Raw genomic sequence first — 15,505 nt, 5'->3', positions numbered from 1 at the left:
TGGGGGTGATCACGAATAGCTGAGCCTTGGATAGGGCTGCATGGACAGAAGGCATGTCAGCACACCTTCAGCTCTGTTATGTCTCCTGCAGAACCACAGCACAAGAAAGAGATGAAAGCTGGATCTGCAGCAGAAGACAATTGAACACAGTGTGGTCACAGTGTTCTTTATATGGATGGCATGGGGTTGGGGCATGCATTTATACAGTGAGTCAGCTGATTTCGGAAAACTCTTCCATGGGAAAAGAGTGCTGGAGAAGCAGCAACAGGACTAACCAGTATGACTTTTTATATGCCAAAATAAAAGTACGAATTTAATAACATAATAAAAATATATGCTGAGTGTGGTGGCTCATGCCTGTAATCCCAGCACTTTGGCAGACTGAGGCAGGTAAATCACTTGAGGTCAGGAGTTCAAGATCAGCCTGGCCAACATAGTGAAACCTTTTCTCTACTAAAAACACAAAAATTAGCTGGATGTGGTAGTGCATGCCTATAATCCCAGCTTCTTGGGAGGCTGAGGCAGCAGAATTGCTTGAACCTCAGAGGCAGAAGTTGCAGTGAGCTGAGTTCATGCCCCTGCACTACAGCTTGGGTGACAGAGCAAAATTCTGTCTGAATAAACAAACAAACAAATAAATAAAGACACAAGGAGGAAGCATTTATTATGTATTTATATGCCAGGTATTATGTGAAGCACTTTACTATCTTATCAGATCTTTGAGATAGGTCTTCAGTTCTCATGATCACAAAAGAGGATGATACTAAGGCTCAGACAGGATAAGCAATGTGGCCAGCCTGTGTCCCCAAAGCCTATGCTTTTAGATAAGATTAAGAAAATAATTTGTTTAAAAAAATATTCAATTCAATTCCTAAGATCCAGGTCTTTGCAATAAAAATGTAAATAAATCCTCAATGTCCACGCTTCCCAGTAGCACACGTTATGAGGTTTTTTTTTCCTTTAAAATGAACCAACAAAGGCCAGGTGAGGTAGCTCATGCCTGTAATCTCAGCACTTTTGGAGGCCAAGGCAGGTGGATCACTAGGTCAAGAAATCAAGACCATCCTGGCTGACATGGTGAAGCCCTGTCTCTGCTAAAATTCAAAAAATTACCTGGGTGTGGTGGCACACACCTGTGGTCCCAGCTACTCAGGAAGCTGAGGCAGGAGCATCACTTGATCCTGGGAGGTGGAGGTTGCAGTGAGCCACCACTGCACCACTGCACTCCAGCCTGGTGACAGAGCTGAACTCTGTCTCAAAACAAACAAACAAACAAACAAGAACCTACAAAACCCAGGAAAAAAGGCTTAAGCTATTATAAAGTGCAAGAAACACTAAGAGAACCTTAAGCACATAAGTAAAAATATTGTGGAAAAGTTATTGAATTCATTAGCAAATTTACTCTAATTCTAGGTTTTCATTTTCATTGAGAGGTAGGTTATATTATTCATATTGAAGACAAAATGTTCATTTCAAGTATATTAACATAAATAACTTCAATATGGTTTATCATGTTTAAATGTTCACTTAAGGCAATTTAGTTAAAATTCTGCATACTATACAATTTTATAGCTTGCTAGTAATGTTGCAAGTTAAATAGTCATCCAAATAGAAACAGCAAAATACATAATGTTTCTACTGGTTGTTGCTATTTTTACATGAACATTTGATATATGCCAACAGATAGATGATAATAACAAATTGCTAACTTCTTTCATTATGATATAAAGGTAGCTTCAGGACAGAATAGTGTAAGGGTAAAGAAGAATTTGAAATCTAACATGAACTCAGTGATGCATCAAGAGAAAAGTAGAGACAACAGTCCAGGCGCGGTGGCTCACGCCTGTAATCCTAGCACTTTGGGAGGCCGAGGCGGGTGGATCACAAGGTCAAGAGATCGAGACCATCCCGGTCAACATGGTGAAACCCTGTCTCTACTAAAAATACAAAAAATTAGCTGGGCATGGTGGTGCGTGCCTGTAATCCCAGCTACTCAGGAGGCTGAGGCAGGAGAATTGCCTGAACCCAGGAGGCAGAGGTTGCAGTGAGCTGAGATCACACCATTGCACTCCAGACTGGGTAACAAGAGCGAAACTCCATCTCAAAAAAAAAAAAAAAAAGTAGAGACAACAGGGGCATCTTGGTAAATACCATTTTTTTTTTTTTTTTGAGAAAGAGTTTTGCTCTTGTTGCCCAGGTTGGAGTGCAATGGCAGGATCTCGGCTCACTACAACCTTCACCTCCTGGGTTGAAGTGATTCTCCTGCCTCAGCCTCCAGAGCTAAGATTACAGACATGCACCACCACACCCGGCTAATTTTGTAGTTTTAGTAGAGACAAGGTTTCTCCATGTTGGTCAGGCTGGTCTCAAACTCCTGACCTCAGGTGATCTGCCTACCTCAGCCTCCCAAAATGCTGGAATTACAGGCATGAGCCACTGCACCCCACCAAATACCACATGTAACAAAACAGATTAAAGAAATAAATTTCCTTAGCTTTGCAGTAATGTAGAAACAAATAATGTTTCTAATATTTAGACAGACACTACAAAGCACCTTACAAGGAAAAATGTGTAAAAATGGTGCAATTGACCAGCAGCCCTGGGCTTGTCCACAGTACTCCCATGGTGAACAGTAACTGCATTGTGTAAATGCTCATGAACAAAGTATTATTGGACTTTTCCAATTCAGACATACTACATTTTCTTTCAAACAGTTCTTCAACTTCTTTTCATAGATCAGTGACAGAATTATTTCATTCTCTGAAAACTAAGCAAAAGTTGATTCTCAATAATACATCCCTATGTCACAGCAGCACTAAAATATAATGACTTATTTCCTGTATTTTACATTCTAACAGTCCATATCAGTTTACTGCTTTCAAAAAAATTTTCCTGTTTTGGTGGTTCTTAGAATTAGTTTAATGGGAGAATACAAGAGAAGTTTTAGGGCAGGTGCAGTGGTGCACACCTGTAATCCCAGCACTTTGGGAGATTGAGGTGAGTGGATCACTTGAGGTCAGGAGTTCAAGACCAGTCTGGCCAACATAATGAAACCTTATCTCTACCAAAAATATAAAAACAGCCAGGTGTAGTGGTGTGCTTCTGTAATCCCAGCTACTTGGGAGGCTGAGGCAAGAGAATCAGTTGAACCTAGGAGGCAAAAGTTGCAGTGAGCCTAGGTCATGCCACTGCCCTCCAGCCTGGCTGACAAAGTGAGACTCCATCTCAAAAAATAAATAAATAAATGAAAAGAGAAGTTTTAAAGTTTAGTACCTCATGTTAGCATTTTAATTTCCGGAAAGCAGAAAAGATCAATCAAATTAAACACAACAACAGGAAAACCATAATGAGCAGGTCTCCAGGGGCCCTTTAGCAAACTTCCAAAAACATGTCTCAGCTGTGTGGAAATAAGACTTTACAGCAGCCAGATGGAGTGGTGCAGGATTGTAATCCCAGCCCTTTGGGAGCAGAGGCAGCCAGATCGCTTTGGGCTCAGGGAAACAGAGTGGAAACCCCCATCCCCTCCCCACCACCCTCCATCCCCTTCTCTACTGAGAATACAAAATTTAGGTGTGATGGCAGGCACCTGTAATCCCAGCTACTCAGGAGGCTGAGGCAGGAGAATTGCCTGAACCCAGGAGGCAGAGGTTGCGGTGAGCCGAGATCGCGCCATTGCACTCCAGTCTGGGTAACAAGAGCGAAACTCAGTCTTAAAAAAAAAAAAAAAAAAAAGGAAAAAGAAAAACTTCAAATAAATAATCTAACAATACATCTTAATTAACCAGAATAAAAAGACCAAACCAAACCCAAAATTAGAAGCAAAGAAATAATAAAGATTAGAGTGGAAATAAAACAATATGAAAGATAATGAGACAAAAGCTTGAATTTTTGTAAAGTAAAACAATTCATAAATAGTTAGATAGGCCAAATAAAAAGCAGAGAATATATGAATCAATAAAATCAGAGGTGAGAAAGGAGACATTACAAGTAATACTTCAGAAAATCGAGCAATCATTAGTGGCTACTAACAGCAATTGCATGCCAACAAAGTAGAAAACTTAGCAGAAATTAATTCTTTGACACACAGAACTTACCAAGATTAAACGAGGACAAAATCCAAAACCTAAACAGACCAGTAACATGTAACAAAATTAAAACCTGAATATAAAAGGCTGTAGGACCAGACTGAAATTAGAGAAGGGGGGGACATTTCCAAACTCATTCTTTGAGGCCAGTATTACCCAATATCAAAACCAGACAAAGATACATTGAAAAAGCTAACTACAGGCCCATATCTGAGAATATTAATGCAAAAATTTCCAAAACACCTAGCAAACTGAATGAAAGAATACATAAATAGGTAACTCATAATGATCAAGTGGGATTTATCCCAAGGATGTAAAGATGGTTCAACATGAAAATCAATGTGATACATCATATAAACTGAATAAAGGACAAAATCCATGTGATCGTTTCAATTATGCTAAAAAATTATACAATAAAATTTAATATTTTTTTTTTTGTTTAACAGAGTCTCACTCTGTCACCAGGCTGGGATGCAGTGGCATGAGCCTGGCTCACTGCAACCTCTGCCTCCAGGTTCAAGGGATTATCCTGCCTCAGCCTTCTGAGTAGTGGTGACTAAAATGTGCACCACCATGCTCAGCTACTTTTTCTGTATTTTTAGTAGAGACAGGGTTTCACCATGTTGGCCAGAATGCTCTCGATCTCTTTACCTTGTGATCACCCATCTCGGCCTCCCAATGTGCTGGGATTGCAGGCGTGAGCCACTGAGCCCAGTCAAAATTTAATATTCTTTTATAATAAAAAACCCTTTAAAAACTAGGCATGGAATGAAGATACTTCAACATAATAAAAGTCATATATGACAGACACACAGCTAGTATCATACTGAGTGAGGGAAAACTAAAAGCCTTTCCTCTGATATCTGGAAGATGACAAGAATGTCCACTTTTACCACTGTTATTCAACATAATTCTGAAAGTCCTAGCTGGAGCAATCAGATAAGAGAAAGCAATAAAGGGCATCCCAACTGGAAAAGAATTCAAACTATTTTCTTTTTGCTGATGATATAATCTCATATTTGGAACAAAATAAAGACTCCTCTGATAGGGTTTGAATGTTATGTCCCCTCCCAAATATCATATTGAAATGTAATTCTCAACGTTGGAAGTGGGCCTGGTGAAAGGTGATTTAACCATCAGGGTAAATTACTCATAAATAGCTTAGCACCATCCCATTTGGTACTATCCTCATGACAATGAGACTTCCCATAAGATCTGGTTATTTAAAAGTGTGTAACAACTTATTCCTTTGTTTTTTGCTCCTGCTTTTTGCCCTGTGATGTGCAAGATTCTGCTTCATCTTCTGCCATGATTGTAGACTTCCAGAGGCCTCCCCAGAAGTATATGCCACTGCTGTGTCTTCTGTACAGCCTGTAGAATCATGAGCCAGTTAAATTTCCTTTTTAAAAATAAATTACCCAGTCTCAGGTATTCATAGTAATGCAAATGTGGCTTAATACAGAAAATTGGCACCAAAGAGGGGAAAACTGTCATAAGAATATCTGAAAATGTGGAATAAGCTTTGTAATTGGGTACACAGGCAGAGGTTGGAAGAATTTGTAGAACTCAGAAGAAGACTGAAAAAATGAGGGAATGTTGAGATTTTCTTAAAGACTAGTTGAATGGCTGTGACCAAAATGCTAATATTAATCTGGACAGTGAAGGCTGGACTGAGGAGGTTTTAAATGAAAATTAGGAACTTACTGGGACCAAAGCAAAGGTCATGCATGTTATATCTCAGCAAAGTGGTTGGCTAAGTTGGGTTCATGCCCTAGAGATATATAAACATTTGAATTTGAGTATGTGACAATTTAAGATTTCTGTTGGAAGAAATGTCTGAGAAGCAAAGCATTCGAGATATGGCCTGGCTGCTTCTTTCTTTTTTTTTTTTTGAGACGGAGTTTCGTTCTTGGTACCCAGGCTGGAGTGCAATGGCGCGATCTCGGCTCACCGCAACTTCCGCCTCCTGGGTTCAGGCAATTCTCCTGCCTCAGTCTCTTGAGTAGCTGGGACTACAGGCATGCGCCACTATGCCCAGCTAATTTTTTGTATTTTTAGTAGAGACAGGGTTTCACCATGTTGACCGGGATGGTCTCGATCTCTTGACCTCGTGATCCACCCGCCTCGGCCTCCCAAAGTGCTGGGATTACAGGCTTGAGCCACCGTGCCCGGTTGGCCTGTCTGCTTCTAATGACTTATACTTACATGCTGGAGCCAAAAAATTAAGTTGTAACTTCTATTTACAAGAGAAGCATGGTGTAAAAGTTTGAAAACTTTGCAGGCTAACCATGTGGCAGAAAAATAAAGAGCTTTTATAAGAGAAATTCAAGTAAGCTGTGGGGCAACCAATGTTAGAGATATTTGCATAACTTAAAAAAAAAAACAAAAACAGTTCTGAGTTTATTCATTCATTCAACAAAGACTTAATGAGAACCTACTATGTGCAAGGTACTGCACTAGGTACCAGAGATGCAGAGAATAAAAGAGATACCTCTTCTCTGTGTTCTCATGAGGACCTGTTGCCTCCTCATCACAACACTGACCACACTGATTTCTGATTTCCTGATTACTTCTCTGCAACCCCCACAGAGACTCTAAGCAACCTGAGGTTAGGGACCATGGCAAATCTGATTTGCACTGTATCACATTATTTTGAATAATAAGTCATGAAAAAAATTGAAATAGAATGAGGTGTCAGCACAATATAGCCACAGTATAGCTATTTGTATGGTCAGAGACTCATGCAGAGCAAACTCTGAAGTGTGTAGACACACAGACTTTACAGGTCACTTAATTTCCCCTCAGTGCTGAATATAGCCTGCCCCTGAGATCTTGGCTACATCTACAGCTTGATCCAAAGTATATGATACAGATATAAAATTACATGATACAAATATAAAATGTGCATTTATTTTTATAAATATATGTATTGATTATCTTTTCATTGAAAATATGTCTATACAAGGTAAAGAAGAATAAAACTGCAAATAGATTAGCTAAAATGGAATTTCTTAGATGAAACGCACCAATTCCAGAAAAAACACAAACTACAACAACTCATCCAATATGAATTTAAATAGCCCTATAACTGTTAAGAAAACTGGCTTTGTAATTTAAAATCCCATAAACATCTCTAGGCCAGTGAGGTGTGGTGGCTCACACCTGTAATTCCAGCAATTTGGGAGGCCGAAGTGGGTGGATCACCTGAGGTCAGGAATTCAAGACCACTCTGGCAAACATGATGAAATCCTTCTCTACTCAAAATACAAAATATTAGCTGGACGTGGTAGCGGGTGCCTGTAATCCTAGCTACTCAGGAGGCTGAGGCAGGAGAATCCTTGAACCCAGGAGGTGGAGGCTGCAATGAGCCAAGGTCATGCCATTGCACTCCAGCCTGGGCAACAAGAGCAAAACTCCATCCCCTACCCCCTCACCAAACAAACAAACAAAAAAAAAACTTGGCCCAGATGGTTTTACTGAAGAATTCCATTAAATTTTTTAGAAAGAATTAACACTGGTTTTATACAATCCCTCCCAGAAAATAGAAGAGGAAGCAATACATCTCAATTCAATAAAGGGAGTGTTCTAGATGTAAGGAGACTAAGGAGAGTTTAGAACCAAATGCAACCTGTAATTCCAAACTAGATCCTGTTGTTAAACAGAATTTGATGAGATAACCAGTAAAGCTTGAATAAAGTTGAAGATGTGATGATAGAAATGTATTAATTTTCTAATTTTGACGGTCATTTTGATATTACACAGCAGAATGTCCTTAGAAAATGCCACTAAAATATTTGGAAGCAATGGGTCATCAAATCAGCAACTTATTATCAAATAGTTCAGGGAAAAGAAAATATTATCTGAATTGTACTGATAACCTTCCTGTAAATTTAATCTTGTTTTAAAACAAAGAAAAAATATTTCTTAAAAATATAGGAGGCTATCTTTATGATCTCAGGATACAGAATAATTTCCTAAACTAGGTATAAAAACACTGCAAATATGAATGTTATAAATTCAGTCACATGAAGATTAAGAACTTTATGAATGGAACATTATTCAGCTTTTCAACAGAAAAGAAATTCTGGCTTTTATGTGTCATATATCATATGTGACAACATGGATGAACCCTGAAGAAGTGCTAACTCAGATATGCCACTCACAGAAAGACAAACGCTGTGAGTTTCCACTTATATGAAGTACCTAGAATTGTCAAATTCATAGAAACAAAAGGCCAGCTGCTGGGCCTGGGGGAAATAGAGAGTTTATTAATTAATATACAGTTTCAGTTCTGTAAGATGAAAAAGTAGAGATCTAGTACTCAATGTTGTGAATACACTCACCACTACTGAACTACCCACTTAAAGACGGTTAAGATGGCAAATTTCATGCTTATTACCACATACGTATATACATTTGTGGATAACACTTGAAGAAAGAAAGGAAATGGTTAACACAATATTGCAGAAGTCTCTCCTCTCCGGGATGTGATCTGAAAAGGGCACACAGGGAACTTAAAAAAAAAATTCCTTAAGTTCAAGTACAAGTGGTTTTCATCATCCTCTAAAAGGATAAGCTCTTGCAAATCTAATTTTTAAAATCAACTCCCCAGGGAAGGGAAGATGAGCCAGTATAAAAGCTCTAAAAATAAAGAAAGAACTAAAGGACAGGGAAGGCAAAAGGAAAGAATCATGAATTCTCTCAGTATTATTAACTTTAAAGTATATTTTCTAAATAATAAAGGATCAATTTCTGTACAACAATTTAAAGTTATAAGTGGTACTGGTCAAACTAGACGTACTTTATGTAACTACCAAATATCTTTCTAAAATATGGAGCCAAATAATATTAATCCCTCAGCCTCCCTATATTGCTCACTACAACAGGAGTCAGACAGGACAATGGCAGTCCTCAGTGGTCTGAACAAGGGGAAGCAGAAAGAGGCACTGAGGGCCAGCATTCTGCCTCAAGAAAGCAGAAGCTGGTGGCTACACAGTATACAGTTTGTTCAGAGGACTCCCACTTCTGACTGGTTTCCCGCTAAGAAGAAAAAAAAGGTAAGGCTCAAAAACTTACCCACATGGTTCCTTAGGGGGCGGGGGGAGAAATTAAAATGTCTAATTCTTCTTCTCGATAGCTTTAAAACATACAAATCAAATTCTAAATTTTCTACTGTCAACTGGCTACATCAGCTGGGACTCAGGTCAGATACAGACAGGTCACTGATTCTGACTGAAAATCACCTATATTTTACTCTTATTTTTATTTGCAATGCTTTCAGGAAAAAAAATTTTCATTAAAATTTTTCTCATCATGCTACTCAAAGTACCATAGGCTCTTTATTCTATCAAATGAAATTCTTACTCTGAAAAATACAATGGAATTCTTTTTTTTTTTTTTTTTGAGACGGAGTTTCGCTCGTTACCCAGGCTGGAGTGCAATGGCGCGATCTCGGCCTCCTGGGTTCAGGCAATTCTCCTGCCTCAGCCTCCTGAGTAGCTGGGATTACAGGCACGCGCCACCATGCCCAGCTAGTTTTTTTTTTTATTAGTAGAGACGGGGTTTCACCATGTTGACCAGGATGGTCTCGATCTCTTGACCTCGTGATCCACCCACCTCGGCCTCCCAAAGGGAATTCTTTAAAGATAAAATGTGCAATCTCCAAATAGAATCTTGAGTCCTGCCCTATTCCCTGAACTTCAGATTCACATCTTCAATGTTCTTCACATTTCTGCTTCAAAGTCTAGCCAGTATCTGAAACTTAACACAGTTGAAAGGAGTATCTTTCATACCCACTCTTTCTCATATTCCAACAGCCATTTCTCTTCCAGGCTGGTGTAAAAGGCTGTCACACTTACCTTCCACTGAGCTGTTAACACTTAAACCGTCCATGGGTGGCAAAGCTAAAGGTGCACTGATCGTAAAACTTCTTCTGGGGCCTCAGGGCCTGCACAGAGTTTTGCTCCTCCCGGCACCCAAAAGCACTCACCCCAGCTCCTGCACACACTTACCTGCATGTTCCCTCCCATGACTAGCTGAGCACAGGGGGTTCTAGTGAGTGGAGTCTGCCCCTGTCAGTGCCTAAGTGGCCAGCTTCTTCCAGCACCCACACCCCAGTTCCCGCCAGCAAAGGGTTCAGGGAAATTATCCTGCTTCACTATCTCAGTCAGGTGACCAAATCAACATCAACAGTGATCAGTCAAGTACACACCCTTTCCTTTGTACAATGTGATGAAAAGGACACTTCATCTTTCTGGTCTTCCTCCCAGGCATCCACAAACCTAGACATATTATGAGAAACACATTTGATAAATCCCACTTGAGGGGCATTCTACAAAATACGTGACCAGTAGTCCTCAAACCTGACAAGGTCACCAAAAAAGAAAGGAAAGTCTGAGAAACTGCCACAGTCTAAAGGAGCTAAGGAGACACAAAGACTAAATGTAATATGGTAACCTGCATAAGATCCAGGAACACAAAAAGGACCTTGTTATAAACTGAATGTTTGTGGCCTCCCCAGAATCCTCATATGTTGAAGCTTTAACCACGAATGTAATAGTATCTGGAGCTAGGGCGTTTGGGAGGTAATCAGCCTTAGATGAAGTCATGAGGGCAGGGCCTTGGTCTGATGGGATTAGTGCTCTTATAAAGAGACACAGAGAGCTTGTTGTTTCTCTCTTCTGGTGAGAACACACCTAGGAAAGGGGACTGTGCCATGTGCAAGTGAGGAAGAGACTCCTCACTGGAACCCAACCATCCTGGCACCTGATCTCAGACTTTACACCTCCCGATCTGTGAAAACAAATTTCTTTTGTTTAATCCACTCAGTCTATGGAATTTTGTTATGGCAGCTAACTGACACAGACCTTAAGTAAAAACTAAAGAAATCAATCATGTATAGAATTTAGTCAATAATAATGTATCAATATTACTTCACTAATTGTGACAAATGACCACACTAATGTAACAGGGTAACAACAGGAAAACTGGATGTAAGTTATTTGGAAACTCTCTCTACCATTTTCACAACTTTCTGTAAATTTAAAACTCTTCTAAAATACAAAGTGTATTTCTAAAAATCCGATGGCTTCCTACCACATTTTTCTTAAACCAAAGGCCTCCCAATCTCTTTTACTCATCATCTAATACTTACACCTTGTTTACTCTGGTGTACTATGTTCACCGTTACAAGGGTTACACAGTATGAGTTACATACATGTACGCATTTGTCAAAACTGATCAAAGTGTACACTTAACGCATTTCTCTATATATGTTATACTTCAATTACAATTGCTTTAAAATATATGATTGCCAAATGAATACTCTAATGACCTAAGAAGTACCCTTGAATTTGGTGGCTGAAAACATTAACATTTCATTTGCTCTGGAATCTGCAATTTGGACATGGATCAGCATGGACACTTCATTACTTCTCTATTTGCCAGTAGCCAGTGACTGGTATTATCTAAAGGCTCACTCACTCACATGTCAGATGGTGGATGCTGACTGTCACCTGAGACTTTAGCTGGGCCTGTAGATTCAAGCACCGACACAAGGCATCTTTATGTGCCCCGAGATTCCTCATGATATGGTGGCTGTGTTACAAAAACTTTATATTCAGTGTGACTCTAATTCTGTTTCAATATACACACACATTCTAAAAAAATTAACAGAAGTTTTCCCTGGAGTGAAGGAAAATGAGTGATTTTTAAACTTTCACAGTTATACATTTTTATTTTATAAATTTTATACCATAAACATGTATTACTTTCTAAATCAGACGAAAAAAATTCAGTTCCCTATTAGCGTACATAATACACTAGTGTAAACACAAATGAAATTGAAAATGCAAAAATGTCAAACATATTTACATTATTAAAAAAAAAGAATCTGGGCTGGGAGCGGTGGCTCACGCCTGTAATCCTAGCACTTTGGGAGGCCGAGGTGGGTGGATCACGAAGTCAAGAGATTGAGACCATCCTAGTCAACATGGTGAAACCCGTCTCTACTAAAAATACAAAAAATTAGCTGGGCATGGTGGCGCGTGCCTGTAATCCCAGCTACTCAGGAGGCTGAGGCAGGAGAATTGCTTGAACCCAGGAGGCGGAGGTTGCGGTGAGCCGAGATCGCGCCATTGCACTCCAGCCTGGGTAACAAGAGCGAAACTCCATCTAAAAAAAAAAAAAAAAAAAAAAGAATCCGCTCACAAACAGCAAAAACGTTATGAAATACTTGATTCATTCTGCCTTATATCCCCACCACCCCCATCACGAGACAGAGTTTCACTCCTGTTGCCCAGGCCGGAATGCAATCCACTCACTGCAACCTCTGCCCCCCGGGTTCAGGCGATTCTCCTGCCTCAGCCTCCTGAGTAGCTGGGATTACAGGCATGCACCACCATGCCCGGCTAATTTTTGTATTTCTAGTAAAGACAGTGTTTCACCATTTTTGTCAGGCTGGTCTTGAACTCCTGACCTCAGGTGATTCACCTCTCCCAGCCTTCCAAAGTGCTGGGATTACAGGCGTGAGCCACCTCACCCAGCCCACCTTACTTTTCAAGTTACAGATGAACTGAACATCAGCACATCAGAAACTAACAAAGAACACAAATATGCTCAATGATATCTGATGTCTTCTAAATAACGCATCTGGCCCTTTTCATGGCACAGCTCTCCTTTAGTTCAATTCCTTCCTCAAAACCTTCTCTCCATATTTTCCTTTAATCAAAATCACCTACTAAACATTACCCTAGAAATAAAATCATCTGGAAAGCAAGGCCTACAAAGGCAAACCTCAGATGCTAGATACTTCCTATCTTATAGCATGGTGTAACCTCACTTGATAATAGATCTTTTACTAAGATTTAAGGCCTACTGAACAAATACTATGGCTACCTCAAGGTCACTCTGGAATTCTCAGTAATGATTAAACAATACAGGAGTCAACGGCAAGATCTTTTGCTTCTTTTCCTTCTCTGGCCTCAGCCTTGTTGCAAAACACTTCCGCCCTTCTGCTACCTGGCCCTGCATAGCACATTCTTACATTCCATATGGATCAATAATTTCTATCATCTCATAAATTCTACACTTACTCTAGTAAACAGTTAACTGGTTTTGTTACACTAAAGTCCTTTTCTTCATCTGACATTAAACAACTACTTCTATAATTTTCTAATTTTTCAAAACACTGTTAATTTGCACATACCAAATTAACGTACTTTTTTTTTTTTTTTTTTTTGAGACGGAGTTTCGTTCTTGTTACCCAGGCTGGAGTGCGATGGCGCGATCTCGGCTCACCGCAACCTCCGCCTCCTGGGTTCAGGCAATTCTCCTGCCTCAGCCTCCTGAGTAGCTGGGATTACAGGCACGCGCCACCATGCCCAGCTAATTTTTTGTATTTTTAGTAGAGACGGGGTTTCACCATGTTGACCAGGATGGTCTCGCTCTCTTGACCTCGTGATCCACCCGCCTCGGCCTCCCAAAGTGCTGGGATTACAGGCATGAGCCACCGCGCCTGGCCCTGACGTACTTATAAGTTGTATTTTTGCACTTTTCATTTCCTGATTTGCCTTTTTCCTGACGACTCTCACTATTTGATTACAACAAATTCCTAAGCTTTTTTCTCAACCTGGACTATTTACATTATAAAAATGTCCCATGTTCTCTAAAATGCTCAATTTTAAAATGATAGCTAAATGATTTTATTCATCCAATTTTACAATGTGAGTTTTTAGTTATTTCAAGAACTTCATCAACAAGCAAGTCAATTCTTACATGGTTCAAAGAAACAATTATCAGTATGAAAAGTTGAGGCTTATGTGGTATTAATCAAGTATTCTCAAGACTTGCTCAAATGGAAAACAACTGTAAATATGTGTTGCTTAATAATGGGGGTACATTCTTAAAAATGCATTAGGCAATTCACTGTGGACATCACAGTGGACTTACACAAACCTAGACAGTCTAGCCTACTACACATGCACCTAGATGGTACAGTCTATTACTCCTAGGTTACAGATCTATATAGCATGTGTGTATCTAAACATAGAAAAGGTACTGTAAAAATACAGCATAAAAGATAAAAAATGGTATACCTATATAGGGCACTCACCACGAATAGAGACTGCAGGACTAAAAGTTGTTGTGGGTAAGTGGGTGGTGAACGAATGTTAAGGTCTAAGACATTGCTGTACACCCCTATTGACTTTATAAAGACTTTACACTTAGGCTACACTGAAAAGTTCTTCTTTCTTCAGTTAACCTTGGCTTACTGTAACTTTTTTTATTTTACAAACTTTTAAACTCTTCCATAATTGCACTTAACTTAAAACACACATTGTACATCTGTACAAAATATTCTTTCCTTATATCCTAATTCCATAAGCTTTGTTCTATTTTTAATTTTAAAACTTTTTGTTAAAAACTAAGACACAAACACCCACTAGCCTAGGCCTACACAGGGTCCAGATCATGCACATCACTGTCTTCCACCTCCAATCTCATCCCACTGAAAGGTTTTCAGGTCACTGTCTTCCACCTCCAATCTCATCCCACTGAAAGGTTTTCAGGGGCAATAACACACATGTAGCTGTCAACTGCTATTATGACAGTGCCTTCTTCTGGAATATTTCCTGAAAGACCCGCCTCAGGCTGTTCTATGGTTAACTTTTCTTTTTAATCAACAGAAGTACACACTAAAACAATGATAAAATGGGTAGAAAATACACAAACCAATAATGTATTTAATGTTATCAAGTATTATGTACTGTACATAATTGCATATGCTACACTTTTACAGGGACTGGCTGCACATTACATTTGTTTACACCAGCATCACCACAAAAACATGAGTAACTAAGAAATTATGAATACTACAGCTTCACTAGGCAATGGGAATTTTTCAGCTCCCTTATAATCCGTGGGACCAAAATCATATATGAGCTCTGAGGATCTCACTGGCACTATGCAGTACATAACTGTAATACAAAAATTAGGGCTATACGTGGCTGTACAAATTTATAGTAGTCCCAAGCTACAAACTCAAGACCTTCAGCTAAACAAAGAAAGACAAGTCAAAAAGTTTTAAGTCCTGTCTCCTTCCCGTGATTCTCCTGATTATTTCAGTACTGAAAAGAACTTTCTCTGGTTGCTGAGATGTTTAAATGAGTTCGTTACTATGAAATCACTTTTAAAAAGTGATAAGCATTATATAAATTAAAAGGTATTATTAGCATAACAAAGAAAATATTTCAGCATGGGAGGGAGGGGTAAGCCTATGGCAGACACGGGGTTCGGAGAAAGGAAAGAAAGGGGGAAGAGAAAGAGAGAATGTGAACACATGCCGGTCTTCCTAAAAGAAATGTAATAAATGTATACGGCTATCTCCCTTGCTCCTCATCAGCAATATGTTTTTTTTACAG

Source organism: Aotus nancymaae, unplaced genomic scaffold, assembly GCF_030222135.1.
Source record: "Aotus nancymaae isolate 86718 unplaced genomic scaffold, 86718_ANA_hifiasm-v0.15.2.pri h1tg000014l, whole genome shotgun sequence".
In the NCBI taxonomy this organism is placed as follows: Eukaryota; Metazoa; Chordata; class Mammalia; order Primates; family Aotidae; genus Aotus; species Aotus nancymaae.
The sequence above is the reverse complement of the archived record's forward strand: the minus strand, read 5'-3'. Positions refer to the sequence as shown.